Source organism: Hemitrygon akajei, chromosome 2 (assembly GCF_048418815.1).
Source record: "Hemitrygon akajei chromosome 2, sHemAka1.3, whole genome shotgun sequence".
Taxonomy (NCBI): Eukaryota; Metazoa; Chordata; class Chondrichthyes; order Myliobatiformes; family Dasyatidae; genus Hemitrygon; species Hemitrygon akajei.
In genome coordinates, this window is record NC_133125.1 from 143,921,563 (window position 1) to 143,936,401 (window position 14,839).

Below are 14,839 nucleotides of genomic sequence, written 5' to 3' on the forward strand. Positions count from 1 at the left end.
GACATATATAGGTATGGATGATGATAATAAATTTACTTTGAGTTTTAAATGTCTCTGTGCCAGTTCCCATTAGCAGGTGAAGCTGGTTCTGAAGTGTTGGTCTTTGGAAACACAGCTGCAATGTCATCTGTTTCTGTAGTGTGGACAGAGCATACACTGTCAGAGGAGTACACAAGGACACCGAGCCCTTCGAGCCGTCCCCATCATTTAATATAATCAAGGCTGGTCTGTGCTGAACCTTTCCTGTGCCCTTTTTCTGTACCCCTCTGTTCTTCGATTTATCCACCTCCACATTAAATATTTTCTAATGATCCATTTCTACTACCCTCCAAGACAGAGGATTCCAGAGGCTCAAAAGAATTTCCTACATGCCTCAGATTTAAATTATCAGCCCCTTACCTTGAAATTACATTGCCTTGTTCAAGACTCCCCCATTGAAACACAAATATCTACCGGCTAGATTCTACTCTGTCAAACTGAATCTTACACATTTACAAAAGATTACTCCTCATCTTTCTAAATTCAAAATTCACATGCCCAGATAGTCCAGGCCCTCTTGATAGGTCCACCCGGTCAACCCAGGAATTAACCCAGTGAACCTCCTTTCGACTTCCCCCAATGATACTATACCCTTTTTATGGTGAGGCGACCTAGTCTGTGTGTGGCCTCCTCAACCCTCTGTACAAGTGTAACAAAACCTCAGAATTCTTAAACTCCAAATCCTGCGCAATGTAAAGACCAGACAGCTCTTTGCCTCATTGGACCTGCCTGCTAATTTTTAGTGATTCTTATAATAGAACACCTAAATCTATCTGAACGACACTCATTTGCAGTTTCTGTTTATTTAGATAATCTGCCTTTTGATTCTTCCTTACTGAAGTGCCTGACCTCACACTTACCGTCTTTAAACCCCACGTATAGATTTTCACCCAGTCACGCAATCTATTTATATCCCACTACAGGATCATGGTTTGCTCAACACATGTTGTGCCACCTATTTTCTTATCATCAACAAACTTGGCAATCTTGATGTAAATAGTAAGCAATTGAGGGCCAAGAACTGATCAAGAAGGTTCTCCACCAGTTACATTCTACTGGCCTGAAAAGCCCCCATATACTCCATCTCTGTTTTCTGTGATGCTATTGCCCATCCACTGAGCTCAAGAGCAATTTGAGATGGACAACTACTACAGATCTTGGCAAGGTGAAACAAAAGGGGTAAAGTAATTTTCAGCACATTGTGGAATGCAGCACTGCACCACCTTAACTGAAGGGATTAAACTCATGACTATTGTGTCTGAGCCTCCAGAATGTGAACTCCTATATGTAGTGGAAGTGATACTTGGAAATCGATTCGTGGCTAAGCCCCTGTGCACCACTCAATTGGAATGAGACAGAAATGATATATCTTTGAGTATTTACATTGGTTCATAAAGGAACAAGAGAAGGATTGCATTTCTGTAGCACCTAAACAATCTCCCAACGCATCTTCTAGACCATGAGATGTAGTGGAAATCAATTTTCACACAGCAAGCTTCCACAGAGAAATGCAACAATGAATAAATAATTGTTTTATGACAGAGGAGGAGATCATTTGCATAATATGGTTTCTCATCGTAATGCATCTTTTCACATCCAGCTGAGAGGAAAAATGAGGCCTCTTAAATGGAAAGCTGTATCTCTAACAGTGGAGCATTATTTCGATATCGCATTGGATATGAGCTTAGATTTTCTTTCTTCAAATCTCTCGAGCTAAATGCAAAGCCATAGCCTTTTGATTCAGAAGTGCTGGTGCAGCCCTCTGAGTCATGACTTGTCCCGTTCACCACATTCCTGTCAGTTAACTAATGTCTATTCAAGTAACTTGATTAAATGGAATTATCTTTTAATTAAACAACTCTGCTTTCTAAAGAATGAGCTAATTTTATCTAAATTTGATCTTTCTGTAAATTGCTTTGGAGATTCTATCGTCATGCTTACTGGTTTGGAATGCTGGCCTTGTTTGACCTGTGATTAAGATCCTTCGCGGGTTATACAAATAGGTTGCTGATAGAATGTTTGATGTTAGCACAGTGTCACAGGGCTGCCGAGACTCATATTTGGATGGGCGGATGTGTGACTGATGAAGAAAAAGATGGACTTTCCAAGGGAACCACATGGTGAGGTGGCAGAAGAGAATGGTTGGTGGTTTGCAAGGTTTTGTAGGCAATTTATAGGCACTCAGACAATGCTGCAGGTGTGGAAGTTGTGGATGCAAGTTTCAACACTTAAGAGAAGTTTGGGTAAGCTTATGAACAGGACAGGTATGGAGGACTATGATCCTGGTGTGGGTTGAAGGGATTAAGCAGAGTAACAGTTTGGCATGGAATGACCTCTTTCTGTGCTGTAGTGCTCTATGAGTGTATGACTCTAATTGCATATCATCTTATGCACCCAGGAAGAATATAAGAAATGTGAATGTGAATTGCATTTCTAAAGCGCCTTTTACAGTCTCAGGGTATCCAGAGCTATTCATAGACAACAAAATAATTTGAAAGTGTGGTCATTGTTGAATTGTAGGAAAGATGGCTGCCACAAAAAGCCATGACTAGGCAATTAATTTTACTGATGTTCAGTGAGGGACAAATGTTAGCGAAAACACCAGGAAGAAACTAGTTGTGCCATGGGATCTTTGGTGATCACCTGGATGGGCTTCAGTAATGCATAGATTATAGCAGGGATTACTAACCTTTTTTGTGTCATGGACCCTACCATTAACTGAAGTGTCCGTGGACCCCAGGTTGGGAACCTCAGGATTATAGGCTTTTTTTTAAAATTAGTTTTTTCTATACATTTTACAAATTAAAAAACCCCAAATTACAATAAGGAACATTGATACAGTGCAAAATTAAGCATACAATGACAATATGCTACAAAGGAAGAGAATTTAACAAAAAAGCACCTAAATTAAAGACAAGTAAACTTAGTATCCTCCCCAAGCCCCACAACACAAAAAAAAACTCCAGACCAACCACAACTCAATATAGAGAATATAAATCAGGACAATCAAACTCCTAGACTGTGAATACATTTAGCAACAGAGGGTAATAATGCCTACTACCAGAAAAAAAAGGGAGCTGAAAGCAAGGGACCGAAAAGAAAAAAAAACCCTAGTCAAGAGGAAGGTTATGAAAGTACTTGATAAAAGGTCCCCAGACCTTATGGAACTTTAGATCCGAATTAAGAACTGAATAATGAATTTTTTCGAGGTCCAAGCAGGCCATAATATTGTTAAGCCATTGCGCATGAGTGGGCGGGGCAACATCTCTCCATCTAAGGAGGATCAAGCGTCTAGCCAGGAGAGAGGCAAAGGATAATATTTGGCATTTGGTCGGACTCAGACGTAAATCTGTCTCGCCCCAGAAACCGAACAAAGCAATTAAGGGGTTTGGTTCTAGGTGCTGATTCAGAATATACGACAACGTAGTGAAGACATCTTTCCAAAATTTCTCCAAGCTAGGACAGAACCAATACATATGGATGAGAGAGGCCACGCCCCTCTTGCATTTATCACAGAGCGGACTAATGTTACGGTAGAATCGAGATAGTTTAGATTTAGACATATGGGCTCTATGAACAATCTTAAACTGTAAAAAGCAATGGCGCGCACAGAGAGAGGTTGAGTTAACCGATTTGAGAATCGAGTCCCAGCTCTCATCAGATAAGGAGGTATTTAAATCCTGCTCCCAGGCCATTTTAATTTTATCTACAGGGGTCCGTCGTAAGGCTGCTAATTTATCTCAAATAATTGATATTAAACCTTTACCTAGTGGATTAATGGAAAGAAATAAGTCCATAGCATTTTTCGCAGGCATTTCAGGAAAGTTAGGAATTAAAGGAGCAATAAAGTGTCTAATTTGGAGATATCTAAAAAAATGAGCATTGGGCAGATTGAACTTTACAGAGAGCTGCTGAAAGGAAGTGAAGCGATTATCAATGAAAAGATCTTCAAAATGTCTAATGCCCTTCCTATACCAAACATGGAATGCTGAATCGTACGTAGTAGGTAAGAAAAGGTGATTATGTGCGACTGGGCTGGAAACGGAAAAACCATGGAAACCATAGCATTTCCTAAACTGAGCCCATATAGGCAAAGTGTGTCTAACAAGAGGATTAGCTATTAATCTGGACAGACTACTAGGGAGTGCAGAGCCAAGAAGTGCAGAGATAGATAATTCTTTAGTGGAGTTCAACTCCATTGCCACCCAATTAGGGCACTCAGGTTGGCCATGGAAGAAAGACCAAAAGGTAGCACAACGTATATTAGCTGCCCAGTAATATAAATGAAAGTTAGGTAAAGCCATGCCACCCTCTTTTTTTAGATTTTTGGAGATGGATTTTATTAATTCTAGAGCACTTATTCTTCCACAGATATGACAAAATAATAGAGTCTAAGGAATCAAAAAAAGATTTAGGAATAAAAATTGGGATAGATTGAAATAAGTATAAAAATTTGGGGAGAACATACATTTTAACAACATTAATACGACCTACCAAAGACATAGTTAGAGGTGACCATTGTACCAGACTCTGTTTTATAGTATATGAAAGATTGGCAAAGTTTTCACGAAAGAGATCTTTAAACTTCCTTGTGACTGTAATTCCAAGATAAGTAAATTGATTATGGACTACTTTAAAAGGGAGATCACGAAATGTTAGTTCTTGTGCTTCTTTATTAATTGGGAAAAGTTCACTCTTATGTAAATTAAGTTTATAGCCAGAGATCTGGCTAAACTGGTCAAGAAGTGAAAACATTAGAGGTAAGGATGTAGACGGATTTGAGAGAAAGAGTAATAAGTCATCAGCATAAAGAGAAACTTTATGCTCAACACCCCCTCTCCAAATCCCGGTCAATTCAGGACAATTTCGAAATGCTATCGCCAAAGGTTCTATAGCCAAATCAAAGAGAAAGGGACTTAAGGGGCATCCCTGACGGGTGCCACGTTTGAGATTAAATACCTGGGATTTCTGAAAATTAGTTAAAACAGAAGCAGTAGGACACAGGTACAGCAATTTGATCCAAGAGATGAAACTTTGACCAAGGTCAAATTTTTCTAAGACTGCAAAAAAGTAGTTCCACTCTATACGATCAAATGCTTTCTCCGCATGGAGGGAAATAACACATTCAGGAATCCCAGTTGGAGGTGAGTATAAGATATTAAATAAACGCCGAATGTTAAAAAAAGGGAGACGGTTTTTGATAAAACCTGATTGGTTATCAGAGATAATGGAGGAAATAACAGTTTCTAATCTATGAGCCAAAACTTTAGCTAAGATCTTTACATCAACATTGAGCAAAGAAATCGGCCTATACGAGGAACACTCTGTTGGGTCTTTGCCCTTTTTTAATAGAAGAATAATAGATGCCTTATTGAAAGAGGGTGGCAATTTGCCATAATTAAACGAGTCAGATAATACTGAAAGTAACTGAGGAGAGAAAAGTGAAGAGAATGATTTATAAAATTCTACAGGGAACCCATCAAGTCCAGGAGATTTCCCTGAGGACAGTGCAGAGATTGCAAAAGATATTTCTTCTGATGATATAGGCGCATTAAATTTGGCTTTAAAATCAGATGAAAGTGAGGGAATATTCAGATTCTTTAAAAATTGATCAACAGAGATATTGTCATTCAAAGATTCAGAGGAATAAAGCCGAGAATAAAAAATTTTAAATGCGTCATTAATTTCTAAATGATCCGATGTAAAGTCTCCGTTCTCCTTCCGGATCTTTGTAATATGTTGTTTGGCTTTGGAACGCCTCAGCTGATTGGCTAGAAATTTACCAGACTTATCCCCATGAATGTAAAAGCGACTCTTGCTTTCGAGAAGTTGGCGTTCGACAGGTTGAGTAGACAGAAGATTAAATTTAGTTTGGAGTTCAACACGCTTCTTGTATAGTTCAGGGTTCTTAGTTTGAGCATATAGTTGATCCAATTCTTTAATCTGGTTAATGAGGTCTAGTCGATCTGCACAGGATCTTCTGTTGAGATTTGCTGTGTAAGAGATTATTTGACCCCTCTGATATGCTTTCATGGCATCCCATACAATCTGGGATGACATTTCAGGAATACATTTCAGATGTATTAGTGTTAAAATAAAAGGTTATCTGATCCTTAATAAATTTTAGAAAATCATCATCCGATAATAAAGTTGAATCAAACCGCCAGTGTTTATTCCTCTGAGGGAGACCAGGAAAGTTCAGAGAGAGAGTAATTGGGGCATGGTCAGATATCAGTATACTCTGATAGTCACAAGAGTAGGCAAATGGAATAAGTTGGTTGTCGAGTAAGAAATGGTCAATTCTAGTGAAGGTATGGTGAACATGTGAGAAAAAAGAATAATCCCTCTCAGTAGGATGAAGGAAACGCCATACATCAAAGATACCAAAATTAGAGAGAAACGATTGGATAGCTAAGGCAGATTTAGTAGGTGATCTGGTAACAGAGGACGATCGATCCAGATTAGGATCTAACCTACAGTTGAAGTCACCACCCAGTATAAGAGAGTATGAGTTTAAGTCTGGTAGTGAGGAAAAAAAAATGTTCAAAAAAGTTAACATCATCAAAGTTGGGGGCATACAGGTTTGCTAGTACAACTTTAGTGTTACATAGTTTACCAGAAACAATAATAAAATGGCCATTTGTATCAGATATTTTATTATGGAGTTCAAAAGGAATATTTGAGTTAATAAGAATGGAGACTCCCCTAGCTTTAGCGGCAAAGGATGAGTGAAAATGCTGACCCGCCCACTTTGACAGAAGCTGGGAGTTATCAAAACAACGAATATGAGTTTCTTGAAGGAAAGCAATGTCAGCTTTGAGTTGTTTAATATGTGAGAATACCTTCCTCCTTTTAACAGGGTGATTCAATCCCTTTACATTCCAGCTCACGAATTTAAGTGCACTAGCCATTATCAATTACTAATGCATAAAAGGCAGCAGGCATATAAAAAGTCAAGCTATACAGTAGCAGTCTGGGAGCAGAAATGTAAACATAGATTCGTAAAATCAAAACTTAAACATGTCCTGAGCAATAAAGAAAAACAATAAATACAGTGAGTGATGTTGGAACTGGAAAACCCACCCCATCCACACAACCCAAAACTAGACGGCTACCAAAAAAAGCAGCTAGCTCTACCAAAAAAATTAACCCAAACATAATTTCCAGATCTGTGTCATTAACAGCAGTTCCGTATAAATACTGTAGCAAATAGTAACTAGTTTATGCACTAGAAAACATAACTACAAATTGGAACATCTTCTGCAGAAATATAAAACTTAATACAGAGAAAATCGGAAAAAAAACCAAAACTAACCTACCCGCGAAAAATTATGGAAGAATAAAGTAAGAGAAAGGGAAAAAAAAGGGAGGAAGGGGAAAGTTATAAATTCAAAAAAATAAAAAAATAAATCAGCAATTAAACTGTGAACCAACAAACAGGGAGGCCTTCAATAAAGACTTCAAACCTCCAAAACAAGTTAGAGTCAGTTGTAGAACTCTATAGATAAGCACAGAATGTCTATTTAAAAAAGACACACCATATCCAGGGAGAGATTGTCAACAGCCCTTAGAGTTTCAATGAATAATGTCTGAGTGATTCAAGTAAAGTCTGAGTCCAGAAAAAGTAATTTTACTACGAGAAGTACTTATCCACCATTTTAGGAAGTCCGATTGGGTTCCGAAGATGACTGGATAGCCGGAAGACTTGCAACAAATGCCTCAGCCTCCTTCACTGACTTAAGCCACTTATATTTTCCAGTATTAAGCTTGATTCGTAAATCGGCAGGATTGCGAAGAGAGGGTTTAAAACCACGATCATAAAGCACTTTCATTACGCCCTTAAACTCAGTGCACATCTTTAAGGTCTGGGGTGCAAAATCTTCCACAAAGCGAATGATTGTATTTTGGAAAGAAAAAGTACCTCTGCGACGTGCCTCCATAATCAGACGGTGTTTTACCTGGTATTGATGAAAGCACAAAATTATCGGTCGCGGGCGGGAGCCCAGAATTCCGGGGGGAACGTAGACCCTGTGTGCCCTTTCGAGCTCAGACAGGTTCGGAAGCAAGTCTTTCCCGGATATCTCACAGAGAAACTCGGCGAAAAACTTCACGGTTGATCCCTGTTCTGTGGCCTCTGGCAACCCAAGAATTCGGAGGTTACAGCATCTGCTGCGATTTTCGAGATCCACCATTTTGGAAAGGAGTTTGTTAGATTTTTCCTCTAGGCTGGAACAGAGAGTCTCCAAGTATCAAACACGACTTTCTAAATCTTCAGAAGTCGAATCGATGCGAGATAAGTGTTCAGCATGTTCGTCCACTCTATCGTTGATCCGATCCAGTTTGGCTTCCAGCTGTTTGAAAACGGTTCTAAATTCCTTTAAAATTTCGTCTCGGAGCTGTTCGAGCGCAGCGCGGGTCTCAGCCGAGAGAGCCGGAGCTTCCTTTCTCCCGGATTTAGAACTCTTGCTAGACATTGTAAGGTAGATGTGTTCACAGGCAAGTAAAAGAAACCAAGAAACTTCCTAACTAAGGTTTAAAAAATGGAGACATTTAATGCAAAGATAGCGACAATAACGGAACAAAAGTTCGGAGCAGCTAAGCAATCGCCATCTTACCAGAAGTCCATCGATTATAGGCTTTTATTTGGATTTGAGCCTCCAATTTACTGACATAGAGATGCTAATGGGCCATCGTGCATGGGTGACCATGTGAGTGTTAGGGAGCATATTTACCAGCCATGAAACACACTGCTCCAGAAAAGGGTCATTCCCATCCAAAGCTTCAAAAACACAGGAGATAAATTGGGAGTGGGTCCCTTTTCCATCTCCCATTTCCAAACCTATCACAGAGCCTCAGGCAGTGGGAGTGTATATGTGTATAGGTGCTTGGATTGTACTCCACAGAATGTTCATCGAGAAAGACAAGTACCTGTAAAATCAAAACACAAAATGCTGGCAGAACTCAGCAGGCCAGACAGCATCTGTGGGAGGAGGTAGTGACAACGTTTCGGCCTGTAAAATCACCCTTGGTGTGAATCTGACGGACACACTGGCTATGTGCTGGTATCTGATGTCCATGACTGGAATTATCTTCCTACACTCTCTACTCCTACTCAAAAATTAACTATTGGCTAAGTACTTAATTATATGCTCCAACGGCATTTTATATCAATTCAGGTTGAACTGATTGTCATGTCAGGTGATGTGCAGGTACAATGGAAACCCCATGTGTAGAAGCATCACAGCACATAGGTTTAGATAATGCAAAACATAGAATGTATATAAATTGTACAAAACAGTGGGGGGAAAATCTGCACAAAGCAAAACTTCTGTGCAAAAGAACCACAATCTGAGGAGTGGTCCGTAGTATTTTATTGCTGAAGTAAGGTTAGGACTATGCAGGTCTGTTCCAGAACCTAATGGTTGTAGGGAAGTAACTGTTCCTGAACCTGGTGGTGTAGATTTCAAGCTTCTGTAACTTTTGCTTGATGGTAGCAGTGAGAAGAGGGCATGACTTGGATGGTAGGGTTCATTGATGATTAGTTGCTACCTTCTTGAGGTAGCACCTCCTGTAGATGCTGTCTGCCATGGGGAGGTGACTTAGTATCAGATCTTGTTGCCATGATGTGAAGCACTTTGGGAGAGTTTGCCACCTTAAAGATCTATACAGCTATAGCAGGTGACTTTCACTTACATATAATGTAATTTCAGCCCCAGAAAGGTACAAGATCTCTTGAAAGCAAGAGATGGCCTCCACCTTATCTGTTGGGAACTCATTCTAGAGCAGGGGTTCCCAAACTTTTTAATGCCATGGACCCCTACCATTAACCAAGGGGTCTGTGGACCCGGGTTGGGAAGCCTTTGTTGGAGAGGCTCTCTTCTGTTTGGAAGCAAAGAGCTTCTTTAAATCTAGGCTGTTGGTCCACTCCTGAATCTGATTGTTAATTTGGCTGTTCGATGAACGGTCTGCTGCTTCAACAGGTATGCAGGCAGAGTGAGACGTTAGAGTTGAGAGACACAAACAAGTTGGTTAATCTTCGTCTGATGAAGGCGGGAGCTATCCTATCACCTGTCATCCTTAGAGCATTAGGGGGAGGTTTGGAAAGTGTCCCACCATTCAGCTTTAAATGGTCACAGCGAGCCAACTTCATGCATTAGGCAGCTCAGCCCGAGCCCCTGCATTTTTAATTTCCTTGATCACCCATTTGTTGTTCAGCTTCAGATCTTTGTAGTTGAGCATTAGAGGCTTTAGTGAATGAAACTAGGGATTTTGCCTGTCACTCTTCCTTCCGAGAAGATATTTCGGAGCCAACATTTAAACAAGAGTTTCCCTTGACGAACACATAAAGAGGCATTACATCTTCAGCTCTGCCAGTTAAATATTCGCGGTTCTCTTTTGTTTGTTTTCTATTGGGAAACCAAAGTAAGATTGTCTCACATTTTTTATCATGCACATAGAACTGGAATCTGTGTGAAGAGCTGCTGAGAGCAGTTTTTGTGTGTTTTTCGGGAGGACTGCTGTGAGCTGAACAGTGGTTAGCAGCAGCTGGCTGTGAGCCACAACTCCCAGTCACCAGAATATTCCTTCCAAGCAGGTCTTAGAACTTCGATCACCTCCAGCCCCAGGCTATTTGCAGGCTCTAACTGTACAGATTGGGCCCGTGTTCCCTTCAAAGTAGAAGATTAAGGGTGATCAAACCCAGGAGGTTAAGGTGACTGAAAGATTTGTTTTGGTTGAGAGGGAACAGTTTACTCTGCAGATATTAGGGTCCAAAACACAGGGCAGAAGCTTGAAACTAGCGCCAAACGCTCAGGGGTGATGTCAGGAAACTCTCCTTGGAGGCAATGGGAATCTTGAATTTCTTCCGTAAAAATATTGATATTCATATAAAATGTCAAGACAGATTAATGGATTTATACTGGATAATAAATTAAAAGTTACTGACCAAGGTGAGGAAATAAGATACAGTAATACTGGAAAAATGGGCCAGAAAACGGCAGATGGAATTTGATGCTGACAAGTGTGAGGTGTTGCATTTTGGAAGGACAAATCAAGGTAGGACATACACAGTAAATGGTAGGGCACTGAGGAATGTGGAGGAACAAAGGGATCTGGGAGTTCAGATACATAATTCCCTGAAAGTGGCGTCACAGGTAGACAGGGTTGTAAAGACGGCTTTTGGCATCCTGGCATTCATAAATCAAAGTACTGAGTATAGGAGTTTGGATGTTGTGGTGAGGCCAAATTTGGAGCATTGTGTACAGTTCTGGTCACCTAACTATAGGATGGATATCAGTAAGATTGATAGAGTGCAGAGAAGATTTGCTAGGATGTTGCCGGGTCTTCAGGAGTTGAGTTACAGGGAAAGATTGAACAGGTTAGGACTTTATTCCTTAGAGTGTAGAAGAATGAGAGGGGATTTGATAGAGGTTTACAAAATTATGAGGGGTATAGACAGAGTAAATGCGAGTAGGCTCTTTCCACTTAGATTAGCAGAGATAAATACGAGAGGACATGGCTTTAGGGTGAAAGGGGAAAGGTTTTGGGGAAACTTCTTCACTCAGAGTGGTGGGAGTGTGGAACGAGTTGCCATCTGATGTGATAAATACCGGCTCACTCTTAAGTTTTAAGAATAAATTGGATAGATACATGGATGGGAGAGGTCTGGAGGGTTATGGAGTGGATGAAGGTCAATGGGGCTAGCGGAATAAAGTTTTGGCACGGACTAGAAGGGCCGAATGGCCTGTTTCTGTTCTGTAGTTATAATGTGGAGCATACTCAAGGTGCTGAATGGTCTTCTTCCATTTTGGTGTTGTTTGGTCAGTATCTGAGGGACAAGGGGTGAATGTATGATCTGGGGGTGTTGCTAGGCAAACACGTTATGTTTGTGTAGCTCCTTCACTATAAGCTAGTGCTGAGTGGAGAGGAGATTTAGTTAACCTATCTTTTATTCGAGGAAAGACTTGCTCTGGCAGTGGGGGGGGGGGGCGCGCAGAAGCAGTGTACACACACAGCACATTGTCTTAAAAGATTATCATATCATGCACAAAATGCTGGAGGAACTCACCAGGCCAGGCAACATCTATGGAAAAGAATCCTGATGAAGGGCCTTGGCCTGAAACGTCAACTATACTCTTTTCCATAGACGCTGCCTGGCCTGCTAAGTTCCTGCAGCACTTTGTATGTTTTGCTTGGATTTCCAGCATCCAGATTTTCTTTTGTATATCATATCGTAGTATGGTTTGAAGCATGGTCCCAAGTCCGTCTGGTCAACTTTGACGGCCAAACTGAGGAATGCATTGGAAGAACTCTACATTCTTTGAAGGGCTGAAAGGACTAATTCTACTTCTGTGTCTTGTGATCTATTCTCACTGTGGCTGAGAAGATCCCAATGATAACCAGACTGATCAAAAAGGATGAGTGAAAAGTGGGGGGGGGGGGGGGGGGGTCAAGGAGAAAGGACACTCAGAGGAGGGCCACAGAGCTAATTGCAATGCAGGAGTCAAAGTCAAGTTTATTGTCATATGTACTGGAACATGTGTGCTCAGGTACAATGACAAACTAACTTGCAGCGGAATCACTGGCACATAACATCATATAAGGAGCTTTCACAGAGGGTTAGGATATGTTGGGAGCTATGTTACCTCTAAGTTGTGCACGTATGCACGCACACGTTTTTCAACCAGCGCACGTAGGAAATTAATTTGTGCACAAAATGTTAGTTACCTAAAATAATGTAGTAATTAATAATTATACTTATTGAAAATAATCTTCTAGCTAAATGTTTCTGTTAACTAGTTAAGTCAGTTTTTCACAATGCACGTCACTAATTTACGTCACCTCACCTTGCCTGTTCCGGTTTGTACAGCTGCATCATGGCGGCAGCCATCTTTGGCAGACAGTGTTCATAACGTGAAGTTTACAATGGTGATGTTTATGTCTGATGGAGCGTCTGTAATGTTGGGCAGAGTTAATGGTGTTGCAACAAGACTTGAACAGGACGTTGCACACTTAATTCAGTAACACTGTGTAGCACACCGTGAAGTTCTGGGGATTTGTGATGCATGGAAAGAAGTCAAGTTAATCAAAGACATTGAAACTTTGATGAGAACAATCTATACAATGTTTTCTTGATCTACAGTAAAAAGATGCGAATTTAAAGAAATTGCAGAGGCCTCTGAAAATGAAGCTGTTGCTTTCAGACCACTTAATGAAGTCAGATGGTTATCTAGACATTTTGCATTGCAGGCAATAATAGAAAATTATGAGGCACTGATCACATACTTTGAAGAAGATCAGTCAAATGACCCTGTGGCTAAATCCTGTCACAAGAAATTGATAAACATCACATACAAAGTAGCTTTACAGGTTTTAAGTGATGTCTTTGATGAACTGGCTGCACTGTGCAAGATTCTGCAAGAGTGGCCTGACACCTATTGAATCACTTCAATTTGTGCGAGGCAAAATTAACAAGATAAGAAAGCAGTATCTGGGAGACAATGTTTTGTGGAGTGACAAAGTTAAAGTTTTGCTAAGCCAACAACGTGAAGAAAACGTCACAGTAGATACAAGTTTGCTGTTGACTTTTATAAATGGTCTTTGTGTTCATTTAGAAGACAGTTTTCTTGAAAATGAGGTACAAGAATGGTCAGCTTTTGATTTCTCTGCAGTTGCAGATTGTGACTTCAAATTTGGTGATGAACAAGTTAATGCCTTATGTCTAAAATATCATGATTTTCTAGCTGAAAATACTGTAATAGTTAGACAGTTTAATGATTTCAAATTTTCCGTACAAGAAAAAATTAAATCCAAACTGATTTCAAACTTTGTTCAAATGGTGGCATTTGTACTTCAAAATGAACAGTTTTGCGACCTTGCTCAACCGATGGACATTGGGGGAACCTTTATTGCATCTAGTGCGGACTGTGAATGAGGTTTTAGCCTAATGAATCAACCCAAAAACAAGCTGAGAAATCGTTTAGGTGAATGTTATTTGGATATGTTAATGAGAATCTAAAGCTATTAATTGGACAGAAGTTCTATTAGTCTAGATAGAGTTTACAAAGAAAGGGTAAATGCCAAAGACAGGAGCGAGAAAAAATAACTGAGTGACTTAAATTTGTATGTTATTTTGTTGCTATTCTGTGCAGTTTTATGTCAAATATTTTGTAAACCTACATAAACTGTGCCATGTGTGCATTCAGTGCTCACATACTTTTGTCACAGGAAAAAAATCTGCACAACATAAGATTTTTGCGCACACTGACTCCTAAAAATTAGAGGGAACATTAGTTGGGAGGTGGTGGGAAGAGAAGGTACTGGAGAGGAGAAGGAAATGTAGGTAGGTTGGGAGATGATACTGGGGTATAGAGTGGCAGGAGAGGATACAGAGTTGCTGCAGTTGTATGAAGATTTTTACAATTCTGAAGCAACGTAGGACCTGGGATTTGTTGAATCACTCACTCAGCCTGGACTTCGTGATGAATGCTAATTAATTGGTGTCATATGACATCAAATCAATGCCAGATGGTGAACTGCACAAAAGCCTCATTCTAATAATTAACCATGGAACAAAAACGTTCATCTCCTGTACCCACTCCCTCCTTTGCTCTCCTGAGATATTCTACATACATGCACTCATGAAGAACATGGGGCTGGTCGAAATGGCAGAAAGAGAAAAATTACGGTTTTGGATATTTCATGGATTCTTCTGAAATGTCACATAGCTCTGGGCCTGAGTCTTGAGCAAAGTCAAGGAGGCTGACCCGTTTGAAGGTTGACCCTTTGTTCAATTAAAGTT

At 40.2% G+C, this 14,839-nt stretch overlaps 1 protein-coding gene across 1 annotated transcript in view; it reads left to right on the plus strand.

The window, feature by feature from the left end:
- rasa3 (RAS p21 protein activator 3) overlaps positions 1 to 14,839 on the plus strand; it is a 162,082-nt gene that overhangs the window by 77,450 nt on the left and 69,793 nt on the right. The window lies entirely within an intron of this gene.